This window comes from Mauremys reevesii, linkage group 2 (assembly GCF_016161935.1).
Source record: "Mauremys reevesii isolate NIE-2019 linkage group 2, ASM1616193v1, whole genome shotgun sequence".
Lineage (NCBI taxonomy): Eukaryota > Metazoa > Chordata > Testudines > Geoemydidae > Mauremys > Mauremys reevesii.
Genome location: NC_052624.1, coordinates 35570932 through 35583260, shown reverse-complemented (window position 1 = coordinate 35583260; position 12329 = coordinate 35570932). Strand labels below are relative to the sequence as shown.

Below are 12329 nucleotides of genomic sequence, written 5' to 3'. Positions count from 1 at the left end.
AAAGGCAGAGGAATACCATGGGAGGGGGCACTGAAGGGGGAGGAGGAAGCAATGATCATTTTCAAGAATGGAGGGAAGACACTCCTTTAAGTTTGAATAGATTGGAATTTTCTAGATGGGAGAGACAATCCATACTTCAGAGATAAAGGTGAACACAACTATTATCACAGCTATCACTAATAACAAAAGGTTTAAGGATAGACCTCCATTTACTACTATCCATATTCTGTAACATAATGCCAGTATAAGATGGCTATGATAATGAATGTATTAAGTCTCTGAAATTGCCCAGTTTGAAGTAGATGTTTTTAGTAGCCTAAGAAGTTAGATTTAGCTGAGTGTTTTTGTACTTAGTAAATGTAGTGCATTCTGTCCTGCATACTTACTAACTAAGCATTAAAAATGCAGCCACTAAGTGAAAAGAATGGGCAACAAGAAGCCAATTGCATTAGTGCACAGACTATTTTAAAACAATGGTTGGAAAAGGAGAGCCTGACTTTAAAACTTTTTTTTTTTTTTTTTTTTAGAATTTTAGAGAAAACAAATGCAATAGTTTCTAGCATCTATCTAAACAGAGAGGGCCACATCCCAGAATCACTTCTTTTTTACCACATTTACTAAGGACATAGGCGTAGATCCACAAAGGTATTTAGGCTCCTAACTTCCACTGACTTCCTAAATAGCTTTGTGGATCTGCGCCACAGTACTCCCAATTCTTACTCTTGGGAGTGGGCCTTAACCATCAAGCTTAGTCCCATTGTTTTAAGTAGGACTATTGCTATGAGTGTTTGCAGGTATACTAGATATTATAATTCCTTGAAGTATGCTTTATTCAGTTCTACTATTCCGGTACCACTGTGCTATATGACCCTATCCTTTTAAGTGCTAACAATATGGTTGGCACCCATAATTTTTATTTTATTTCACTTCTTGTGGGCAGCCTGGAGAAACTGCGTCTTAAGGAGGAACTGGAAGGTGAAGAGTGCTATCTTGATGACCTGGAATAAGAAGGAAATTCTAAGTACGCATTGAATTTAAGTTACTCAGGGCAACTAGTACTAATATTTCCTTTTTAATCTCACATTATAAATTCTTTTTCTTAAGAAGAATTAGATTTCAGATGCCTTCTCTACTGGTTGGATATGCTCACTTAGAGAACATAAGTAAACTGTGAAAAGAGGCGAGTGCCCCCAGAAACTGGATGTGATATAGCAGTCCTTTTCTCAGCCCTGGTACCCACTGCAGGCTGCCAGTCAACCTTGGTGGGTCTTCAGTGGCTTGGCCCTCTGACCAAGTCACAAAGTCTGAGTGAACCCATTCCAAGATATTAGTCTCTACTAAGGGTATGTCTACACTACAAGAGTAGTTCGATTCAACTTAATTCGAATTTGTGGAATCGACCTTACGAAGTCGAATTTGTGTATCCACACTAAGGACAGTAATTCGACTTTGTGATTCCACACTAACGGGGCCAGCGTCGACTTTGGAAGCGGTGCACTGTGGGAAGCTATCCCACAGTTCCCGCAGTCCCCGCTTCCCATTGGAATGCTGGGTAGAGCCCCCAATGCCTGCTGGGGGAAAAAATGTGTCGAGGGTGGTTTTGGGTAACTGTCATCATTGAACCGTCAATCACGCCCTCCCTCCCTCCCCGAAAGCGCCTGCGGGCAATCTGTTCGTGCACTTTTCTGGTCAGTGACAGCGCGGACGCCACAGCACTGCGAGCATGGAGCCCGCTGCAGTTATGGCCGTTTTCACCTCCTCGCACCTTATCGTCCACCTCTTCCACAGTCAGCTGCTGAGAAATCGGGCTACTTTTCAATGGTGCTGCAAGCACTGGTGGACCATAGGGGACGTTTTACCAACATCAACGTCGGGTGGCCAGGCAAGGTTCATGACACGCGTGTTTTCAGGAACTGTGGTCTGTTTAGACACCTGCAGGAAGGTAGTTTCTTCCCGGACCACAAAATAACTGTTGGGGATGTGCAGATGCCTATAGTGATCCTCGGGGACCCAGCCTACCCGCTAATGCCCTGGCTCATGAAGCCCTATACAGGCACCTTGGACAGCGACAAGGAACTCTTCAAGTACCAGCGAGCAGCGAGCAGCGTGACCTGTGACTGTTCAGTTTCTTTACAGAGAAGCTGAACCTGCCCCTGTTTCTTTACCCAGTTACTGTTGACTATCCTCTGCAGTTACATACCCCGTTCACCCCGTTTCCCCCACTTCCAACACACGTGTAAAAATAAAATACATGTTCCATTGTTACTTAAGAAAGGTTTCTTTATTAATGACTTTGCGTTAAAGGGTTGAAACTGGGACGCTGACTGTGCTGGGTAGGGTGTGCGGTGATGTAAAGACCGCCTCTGAACTCGAGGAATGACAGGCTCCTGCTCCTAGAGCGATCCGCAGTGCCGGACTGGTTGTTTCAACGGAGCCTGCCATCCCTCCTTTTTGGGATTCTGTGTGCGGGGGTTATGTGACCTTGTGGCGGAGGAGGACGGATACAGATTCCTCTGCTGCATGACTCAGCGGTCCAGGACAAGGACCGCTGCATAAGATCTGTAACCGCCCTCCCCCGCTACAAAGTCACATCCCCCCCACCCACACAGAACCTGGAAACCACCTCCCATACCGACCAGGGTCCCTACTGACTGCACTGTGTATGTGACCTGCTGCTGATCCTGCCCCCGTCTCTGTACCCTGCTAAAGGTGACTGTCCTGTCCAATTACCAACCCCCTTCCCCCCCCTTCAAACACAGTCTCCGCTAAAAGAACATGACAGAAACAGTAATTAACACAAAAGTATTTTTTTATTATCAACTAGCCAGTTAGGGGATGAAAATGGGACGGGGGCTTGGGTGAGGCGGGAAGGAAAGGACTTCTCAAAATTTAGGGTATGAGAGCTTTTGGGTACTTGAGCACTCTGCTGGGGTGCAGTGACAGTTTTCATGGCCCCTGGCGCCCCTCCTTCTGGTTATTTTGGGTGAGGGGGGTATGGGACTTTGTGGCGGGGGAGGGCGGTTGCAGATACACTGCAGGGGGGCTCTGTCCTCCTGCCTGCGGTCCTGCAGAACATGCACAAGGCGCTGGAGCATGTCCGTTTGCTCCCTCATTAGTCCAAGCAGCGTTTGAGTTGCCTGCTTGTCTTCCTCACGCCACCTCTCCTCCCGTTTGCTGTGTGAGCGCTGGTACAGAGAGAGGGTCTCCCTCCACTGGCTCTGCTGGTCCGCCTCGTCTCAGGAGCAGCCCATAAGTTCAGCGAACATCTCGTTGCATGTCTTTTTCTTTCGCCGCCTAATCTTTGCCAGCCTCTGTGAGGGGGATGCTGTGGCAGGTCTGGAGACAGTCGAAGCTGTGTGATGGGAAAAAGGGAGTGAATTCCTTGCAAAGTTACATTTTTGCGAACAATGAACACAGTCTAGTCTGTGTCTGTGAACAAGAGCATGCACAGCACCTATCTCGTGCGCACTCCTGCTGCAGGCAATCCGGAAAGCATAAACTCTGCCCCTGTTCCACCCCATCGCAGTGTCCCCCGACCCTTGGAATTCCGGGTTGAGATCCCAGTGCCTGATGGTGCAAATTTCATTGTCGCGGGTGGTTCTGGGTACATGTAGTCACTCATTCCTTCCTCCGGGAAAGCAACGGCAGACAATCATTTCGAGCCCGTTTTCCCTGGATTACCCTGGCAGACGCCATAGCGTGGCAACCATGGAGCCTGTTTTGCCTTTTGTCACTGTCACCGTATGTGTACTAGATGCCGCGGACAGAGGCGATTCAGCAGCGCTACACAGCAGCATTCATTTGCTTTTGCATGACAGCAGAGATGGTTATCAACCATACTGTACCATCTACCATGCCATTGTAAATTGGCAAGGTGATGATGGTTACCAGCCGTATTGCATTATACCTTCTGCTGCTGTCATAGGTGCCCCTGGCCAAGATCAGCCGGCGGCGCAAAAGACAAAACTGGGAATGACTCCCCAAGTCAATCCCTCCTTTATGGTATCTAAAAATAGAATAATTCCTGCATAGGATATGGGGCTAGTGTAGTAGAGATCCAGTGTTTCAGAGAACCAGAGAGCACAGCCGCTCCGTGTCAGATTATGCAGGAATGATGAGCTGCATGGCATTCACAGGGGGCGCTCCTGCAACAACCCCACCTGTTGCTTCCCTCCTCCCCCAGCCTTCCCGGGCTACCGTTGCAGTGTCCCCTGATTTGTGTGCTGAAGTAATAAAGAATGCAGGAATAAGAAACAGTGACTTGTTACTGAAATGAAATGAGGGGAAGGCAGCCTCCAGCTGCTATGATTGTCCAGACAGGACATTAAGCAGTGTGGGGGAGAGGAAAACAGCATCCTGCTGCTATGACAGTCCAGACAGTACAGAATCTTTTCTTTACACATGAAGGGCGGGGTCTGATGGAGCTCAGCCCCCAATTGCTATGATGAAGACGGTTAGCAGGCCGTCTACTTATGGGCTGATGACGAGGACGGGTACCAGTCGTATTGCACTACACTATCTACAGCAAGGCTGATGATGATGATGATGGATATCAGTCTTACTGCACCATCAGCCACCCATGAGGCGGGGGGGGGGGGGGAGAGGATGCTACAGTACAGTGCCGCAGCATCGCGTCTACCAGCAGCATTCAGTACACATAGGGTGACATTTAAAAGAGTCAAGAGATGATTTTTTTTCCATTACCTTAGGGGGGACGGGGAGGGGGGTACATTGACGAGCTATGCCCTGAACCGCCGCGGACAATGTGTTTGACCGTACAGGTATTGGGAGATCAGCCAAGAATGCAAATGCTTTTCGGAGACTGCAGGAACTGTGGGATAGCTTGCGTCCTCAGTCCCCCCTCCCTCCATGAGCGTCCATTTGATTCTTTGGCTTTCCGTTACGCTTGTCACGCAGCAGCATGCTGAGTCTCTGCTACGCCGTCTGTCCGGAGATTTTTTAAAAATGCTTTGGACCAGGCGTAACATTACAGTAATTCCCCTAATTAGATGCAGGAGTCTCCAAGAGAGATCACCCTGAGGACGGTCACTGAAGGAGATAGAGAGCGCATGCTGCGTGAAAGCCAGCACAAACCAGGGCCCTATGCAGCCATGCTCGGGGAGGCAATGCTCCCTGAGTACCTCATGAAAGCCTGGTGCGGAAAAGTGTGCTACCACGGAGCACCCAATAAGGCAGCTCTCCCCAGGAACCTCCTGCGGAGGCTTTTCGATTACCTCCAGGAGAGCTTCGTGGAGATCTCCCAGGAGGATTTCTGTTCTATCCCCATATATAGATAGACCTCCTTTTCACATAGTTCAGATCCTTGTTCCATTAATAATAAAAGTTTACATGTTTTAAGCACTTACCGACTGATCCTTCCCCTGATTCAGGGTCCAGGTTAACGGCCGGGGAGGGTTGGTAGGGGCTCTCCGTGAGGGTGATGAAGAGATCCTGGCTGTCGGGGAAACCAGCGTTGTAAGCGCTGTCGCCTGCCTTGTCCTCCACAAACCATTCCTCATCTTCCCCGTCCGCGAACATCGCCGAGGAACTGGCCGTCGACACTATCCCATCGTCAGAATCCACGGTCACTGGGCAGTGGTGGCAGGCTCTGGAGTGTCCATTTGCCACTTTGGTCTTCTGGTAGCCTTGTCTCAGGTCCTTGATTTTCAGGTGGCACTGCGTTGCATCCCGGCTGGATCCTCTGTCTGTCATGGCTTTGGAGACCTTCTCGTAGGTCTTTGCATTCCCTTTTTTGGAGCGCAGCTCCTAAAGCACAGACTCCTCGCCCCACACACTGAGCAGATCCAAGACTTCCTGGTCAGTCTATGTTGGGGCCCTCTTTCTATTCAGAGATTGCCTGGACTCCTCTGCTGGAGAGCTCTGCATCGTTGCCGGTGCTGCTGAGCTCGCCCCGATGTCCAACCACGAAATGAGATTCAAACTGGCCAGACAGGAAAAGGAATTCAAATTTTTCCGGGGCTTTTCCTGTGTGGCTGATCAGAACATCCAAGCTCGGACTGCTGTCCAGAGCGTCAACAGAGTGGTGCAGTGTGGGATAGCTCCCGGAGCTACTAAGGTCGATTTCCGTCCACACCTAGCCTAATTCGACATGGTCATGTCGAATTTAGCGCTACTCCCCTCGTCGGGGAGGAGTACAGAATTCGAACTAAAGAGCCCTCTATGTCGACTTAAATGGCTTCCTGGTGTGGACGGGTGCACGGTTAATTCGAATTAACGCTGCTAAATTCGAATTAAAGTCCTAGTGTGAACCAGGCCTAAGAATTTGCAAACTGTCAGAATTTGTAAGCTGTCATGGGATAAGAGGGAAGGTCCTCTCATGGATTGGTAACTGGTTAAAAGACAGGAAGCAAGAGGTAGAATAAATGGTCATTTTTCAGAATGGAGAGAGCTAAATAGTGGTATCCCTCAGGGGTCTGTACTGGGACCAATACTGTTCAAAATATTCATAAATGAATCAGGAAAATGAGGTAAACAGTGAGGTGGAAAAATTTGCAGATGATACAAAACTACTCAGATAGTTAAGTCCAATGCAGACTGTGAAAGGCTACAAAGGTATCTCACAAAACTGGGTGATTGGGCAACAAAATGGCAGATGAAATTCAATGTAACTAAATGCAAAGTAATGCACATTGGAAAACATAATCCCAACTATAGATATAGAATGATGGGGTCTAAATTAGCTGTTACCACTCAAGAAAGAGATCTTGGAGTCATTGTGGATAGTTCTCTAAAAACATCCATTCAATGTGCAGCGGCAGCCAAAAAAGCGAACAAAGTTGGGAATCGTTAAAAAGGGCTAGATATAGGACAGAAAATATCATATTGCGTCTATATAAATCCATGGTACACCCACATCTTTAATATTGCATGCAGATGTGGTCTCCAAATCTCAAAAAAAATATATTGGAATTGGAAAAGGTTCAGAAAAGGAGCAACAAAAATTATTAGGGGTATGGAACAGCTTCTGAATGAGGAGAAGATTCGCACTTTTCAGCTTGGAAAAGAGATGACTAAGGAGGAATATGATAGAGGTCTATAAAATCATGAGTGGTGTGGAGAAAGTAAATAAGGAAGTGTTTACTCCTCCACATAATACAAGAACTAGGTGTCACCAAATGAAATTAATAGGCAGCAAGTTTAAAACAAACAAAAGGAAGTACTTCTTCATGCAACACATAGTCAACCTGTGGAACTCTTTGACAGAGGATGTTGTGAAGACCAAGACTATAACAGGGTTAAAAAAAGAACTATATAAATTTAATGGAGGACTGTTCCATCAATGCCTATTAGCCAGGATGGGTAGGGACAGTGTCGGGAGCCTCTGTTTGCCAGAAGCTGGGAATGGGTGACGGGATGGATCACTTGATGATTACCTGTTCTGTTCATTCCCTCTGAGGCACCTGGCAGTGGCCACTATGGGAAGACAGGATACTAGGCTAGGTGGACCTTTGGTCTGAGCCAGTATGGCCGTTCTAAGGTAAACTGATTTTTCCAAGGTTTATAAGTTGGTCAAATTTGGGATTTTCATGGGTGCAAAAAAAGGCATGATACTTCTGCCAAATGTTGAATCCCAGCTCGCAAGTATGGGGTCTGTAGGCCTTTTAAAAGAAAAGGTTGCTGCAATTTTTTAATATGAGCAAAACAATTTATTTCCCCCCTAGCCTCATTCTTTTCTGCTAATAGCTACACAATTTTGGCTGAAATTTTCCAAAAAAAACCCATTAAGCTTGAGGCAGACATCTAGCATGGAAAATTTCATCCCAAAAGGCTAATGTTTGGCAAAATTATAAGCAACTGAAAACAGAGTCTTATAATGGGAAGTGTCAGACTACCAGACTCATCTATAATACAGAGATTTCATAATATAGATAATATTGGCTAGCATAGTCACTCCAATTTTAAACTGAGTATTCTACACTATGTCAATACTGCATGTGAAATTATAGTACTGGCTGTGGACTCCCACGTCATCCTGTACTTAGTGCAATTAATTGCAACTAACCATCTCCATTAGGTGTTATGGCAGCCCAGTGCAATTTAAATGATTAATTAGCATTTTGACAATCGTTTTGATTAGGTCCATTTGTTTCACCTATAATTATTTGCTAATATCTCTGCAGTAACAAAAGTTATGGCACATTACTGAAATGATTTTTTTTTAAATAAAGATTGTCAGTAAAATTTGGATATATTCTGTAATTGCCAACTAACAATTTCCACAAGACACGAGCTACAGTATAGGTACTTCTAAATAATATATAACTCTAGATAACTGATTGCAATAAAACAGGTGGATTTTCTTTAAAACTACATATTCAAAAACAGAAGCCATGAGACTACAACACATTTAAGGTAAATAGATCATAATTGTTGGTCAGGTTGGGATGGGTGCAGCGGAAGTATTGGACTGGCTCACAGTTCTCTACTCCTATCCAAAATGAACCTCTAAGGTCACTGAGAAAGTAATGTGAACCTACATACCCTACTGACACCAGTGTACTGCAACTAATAATTTGACTTGTGGCCTACTGGTAAGTTTAGCTCTTCAGTCACTTGATAAGTTTTGGTATTGCATATTTTGGTCAGCAGTACTGCTTAATGAATCTCTGTTTTGGTGAGTTAATGATGATCACATTCTACTTTTAAAATTATTTGAAAGAGTTTAAATGTGATTTCCTACACACACACACACACACCAGCCTGATGGAGAAAGCATATCCTTTTGGCAGGATCAGCTATTAGCTATGCACAATAACTTTAAAATGTTTGCAATGTAAAATGGTTAAGTAAATGCTGAGGGTCTTATTTAGGATAGCAGAACCTGCTAATTCTATACCTCATAAATATGGTCCACATACATAGCACTGAAAAGGCTTTTTATATTTTTTATGTATTTATTTTAGTTCTAGTTTTAGATTACATGAAGTGCAAGGTTGTCTCACACTTCAATTGATTAAGTGTAGTTCACCTCTGCAGCTAGATTTGATTATACAGCAAGTATGAGCTTGGGAGAGTAATTAAGAGTTTCATTCTCATTCTGCATCTCCAGTTCCATATTTAGATTATTAGCAGAACCTGTCAGGGTTTTTTTATTTATTTTTACAAGATGTCACAGATTCACATTTGTTTGACAGCAGACACAGAAGAATATGCGTTTATAAAACATTTTGAGCCCTTAATAATTAAGAGACTTCTTAGGATCAGTGACCTCCATCTTTTTTTGGTTTATCTGTAGATACAGGCAGAAGTAGTTTTAGGAGAAGTGAATCAAAGACAGTTAAGCTGTTTAGACAGCAGTATTAATGCTGACTTTGATTACTTCTTAAATGTGTTCATAGTCTGCCATTCAAAACTGGCAGATGGCCAATAAAGCATTCAGTGAAGTTTATATCTGTCCATCCATTATTTACATGCAGAATGTACAGTTTTTGTCTTGGACTATTATACATCTGTCTCACAGGAACATATGAGGTACCAAGTTCTGCATTGTACACTAACATCATGCTAATCAGACAAATGAAGAAAGTGATACTCTTTTTGTGATCTGAATAATGCAATTCATAATATAGACCTTTGCTCTATAAAGAGCAGTTCACTAATTAGCATCCAGTTATCCACCATAGATATGTGATTTAAGAGAATATTTGTTCCTAGCAATATATCTGTTGATCAAACTTCAGTCTCTGTCACTTGTTTTGAATGCAAATTATTACTTTTATCAAGTACAGAGCTGAACTATCCTACTGGACTTTTCATTTTCCTTACTGCCATACTGTGAAATCAAGTCTTAGCCTGACACAAAGATTAAGTAACTTTTCTCCTCTTTTTCTTTTGCAATACCATTCATCATCTTCTAACTGAAACCAGTGTAAAATAGCAGCACCCAGGCAAACTGTTTATATTGCTTAGTGCTGAACAAATTTCAAACTTTAGTTCAATTCATATCTGAATCTCAGTGGAACTTATGCAAATATCTCTGCTCTAAATGTCAGCTTGAGACACCAGCTTTCTTTCAAGTATTCTGCTGCTGTTCAGTTCAGGCAGGGTCAGAAATAACACAGTAGCTTTTCTCGAGGTGTTTTGGTACTTCTCCTTCCAGCTGAAATGGAAGTGCAAAAGGCACTTAAAATATAAATCTCTTTGAATTTTTTTAAACGCTGAACAATTTGGTTTAAACTTGGAGTAAAGATTCTGGTCAGTTCTTGTTTCATTTCAACCTGTTCACCCATCCCTAAGAATGGATTTCATCCCTATTCCTTGCCCATCCCAGGTCAGAAGTGTGTTTTAGTTTACTGCTTGTTTGTATTTTGGCAATATTGAGGTTGCCTTAATGCATGCTTGTACATAGTATGTTGATCTGTAATGTAATTTCAGTTTATTCTCTTTGAGTTCCATACTAAGTCAAGAATCTTATAAATAAGGGATTATTTTAGCTTGGTAATGTGATACATGAGAAGCAAAACATTGGTGTGTGTATAAAACACCATATTCCTATAGGCTGTGAATCTAAAATTCAAGCCATAAATAGTTTTGGTTTTGACACTTGAAAGGGAAAACACGATGGCCTGATTCTCACCTGCTTTTCATCTTGCATAGTAATTGGCACCTGTGCCAGCAAATCTAGCGTCAAGCACCACTGTTCTGATTTAGTAACATTTTTCACTCTGCACAATGTAAATGATTATACACAGGCCCGCCAATGGAGGGAGGCAAAGGGGGCAATCGTCGGGGCGGGCCACAGGGCTCCTAGGCACACACGGGGTGGTACCAGCCGTGGCGAAGGCAGCCGGGTGGGTATCTGGAAGCCCAGGCTGTGCCCGAAGAGCATGCCCAGAAGCACAGCTGGCAGCAGCTCGCTGGGGCACCAGCCAGCGCAGGTGCAGCACTGTGCATGCCTGCACACACAGTTCAGTGAATGCCATTGTCACTTCACATATTTGTATCTTAAAAAATATCTAGCAATATTCAGGAAGGCATCTTTAGAAATGATGTTTTCAGGCAGTTCAATGTATCACTATCAGTAAGATTGGTCTCTGTCCAGAGATACAAAGCCCCACATTCAGCACATGCAAACAAATAACTTCCTCTAAAGATCAGATAAAGTCCAATATTTTTCCTAGCAATGAAAATGTGTGTTGTATGTTTTTATCTCAACTTCCTCTGCCGTAGCATATGTACTGTATGTGATCCTTCATATCCTATAAAGAATTAATTTCATACCAGGTAGTTGAAGGCTGCTATCAAATCCTGCCCCCACTCCTTACCCCCATTCTTCCCTTCTGCAGACTAAGTCAATGGTTTTCAAACTCTTTTTCTGATTACCCAGTTGAAGAAAATTGTTGATGCCCGCAACCCAACGGAGCTGGGAATGAGGGGTTTGGGGTGTGGGAGGGGCTCAGGGCAGGGGCAGAGGGTTGAGGTGAGGACTGCACGGTGGGGCCAGGAATGTGGGGTTCAGTGTGTGGGAGGGGGATCTGGGCTGGGGCAGGGGGTTGGGGTGCAGGAGGGGGCTCAGGGTTCTGGGCTGGGGGTGCAGGCTCTGGGGTGGGGCTGGGAAGGAGGGGTTTGGGTGCAGGAAGGGGCTCTGGGTTTTGGGGGGGCTCACGGCTGGGGCAGAGGGTTGGGGTGCAGGAGGGGGTCAGGGCTCTGGGCTGGGGGTGCTGGCTCTTGTGTGGGGCTGGGGAGGAGGGGCTTGGGGTGGGGCTCAGGGCTGGGGCAGGGGATTGGGACACGGGTTTGGGGTGTGGGCTTATCTCGTGTGGCTCCTGGTCAGTGGCAGTACTAAGGCAGGCTTCGTGCCTGTCCTGGCACCGCGAACCATGCTGTGCTCCATAAGCAGCCAGCAGCAGGTCCGGCTCCTAGGCGGAGGCGTGCAAGGAGCTCCACACGGCTCCTGCCCACAGGCACTGCCCCCGCAGCTCCCATTGGCCGGGAACCAGTCAATAAGAGTGAAGACCCAGTGGTCGGAGGGGGTAGCAGGCAGAGTCCTGTGGCCTCCCCACCTAGGAGACAGATGTGCTCCTGGCTGCTTCCGGGGTGCAAGCGCGGTGTCAGAACAGGTAGGGACTAGCCTGCCTTAGCTGGGCAGCACTGCTGACAGGACTTTTAACGGCCCGGTCAGCAGAGCCGCAATCCAGTGCCTTATATTCAGTACTGGGTCACAACCCACAGTTTGAAAACCACTGGACTAAATAAGCCCAGTTCCCTCAGCCTCTCCTCATTAGTCATGTACCACAGCCCCCTATCACTTTTGTTGCCCTCCACTGGACTTTCTCCAGTTTCATTCCATAATGTATTCATTTAATTTA

At 45.4% G+C, this 12329-nt stretch overlaps 1 long non-coding RNA gene across 2 annotated transcripts in view; it reads left to right on the top strand.

Annotated features, from left to right (window-relative positions):
• LOC120397555 overlaps positions 1-1153 on the top strand; it is a 34477-nt gene extending 33324 nt beyond the window's left edge. For both annotated transcript variants that reach the window (XR_005593861.1, XR_005593862.1), the window contains exon 4: positions 941-1153. This is a non-coding gene — a long non-coding RNA (uncharacterized LOC120397555). The remainder of the gene's footprint in view (positions 1-940) is intronic.
• Positions 1154-12329: the final 11176 nt, after the last annotated feature.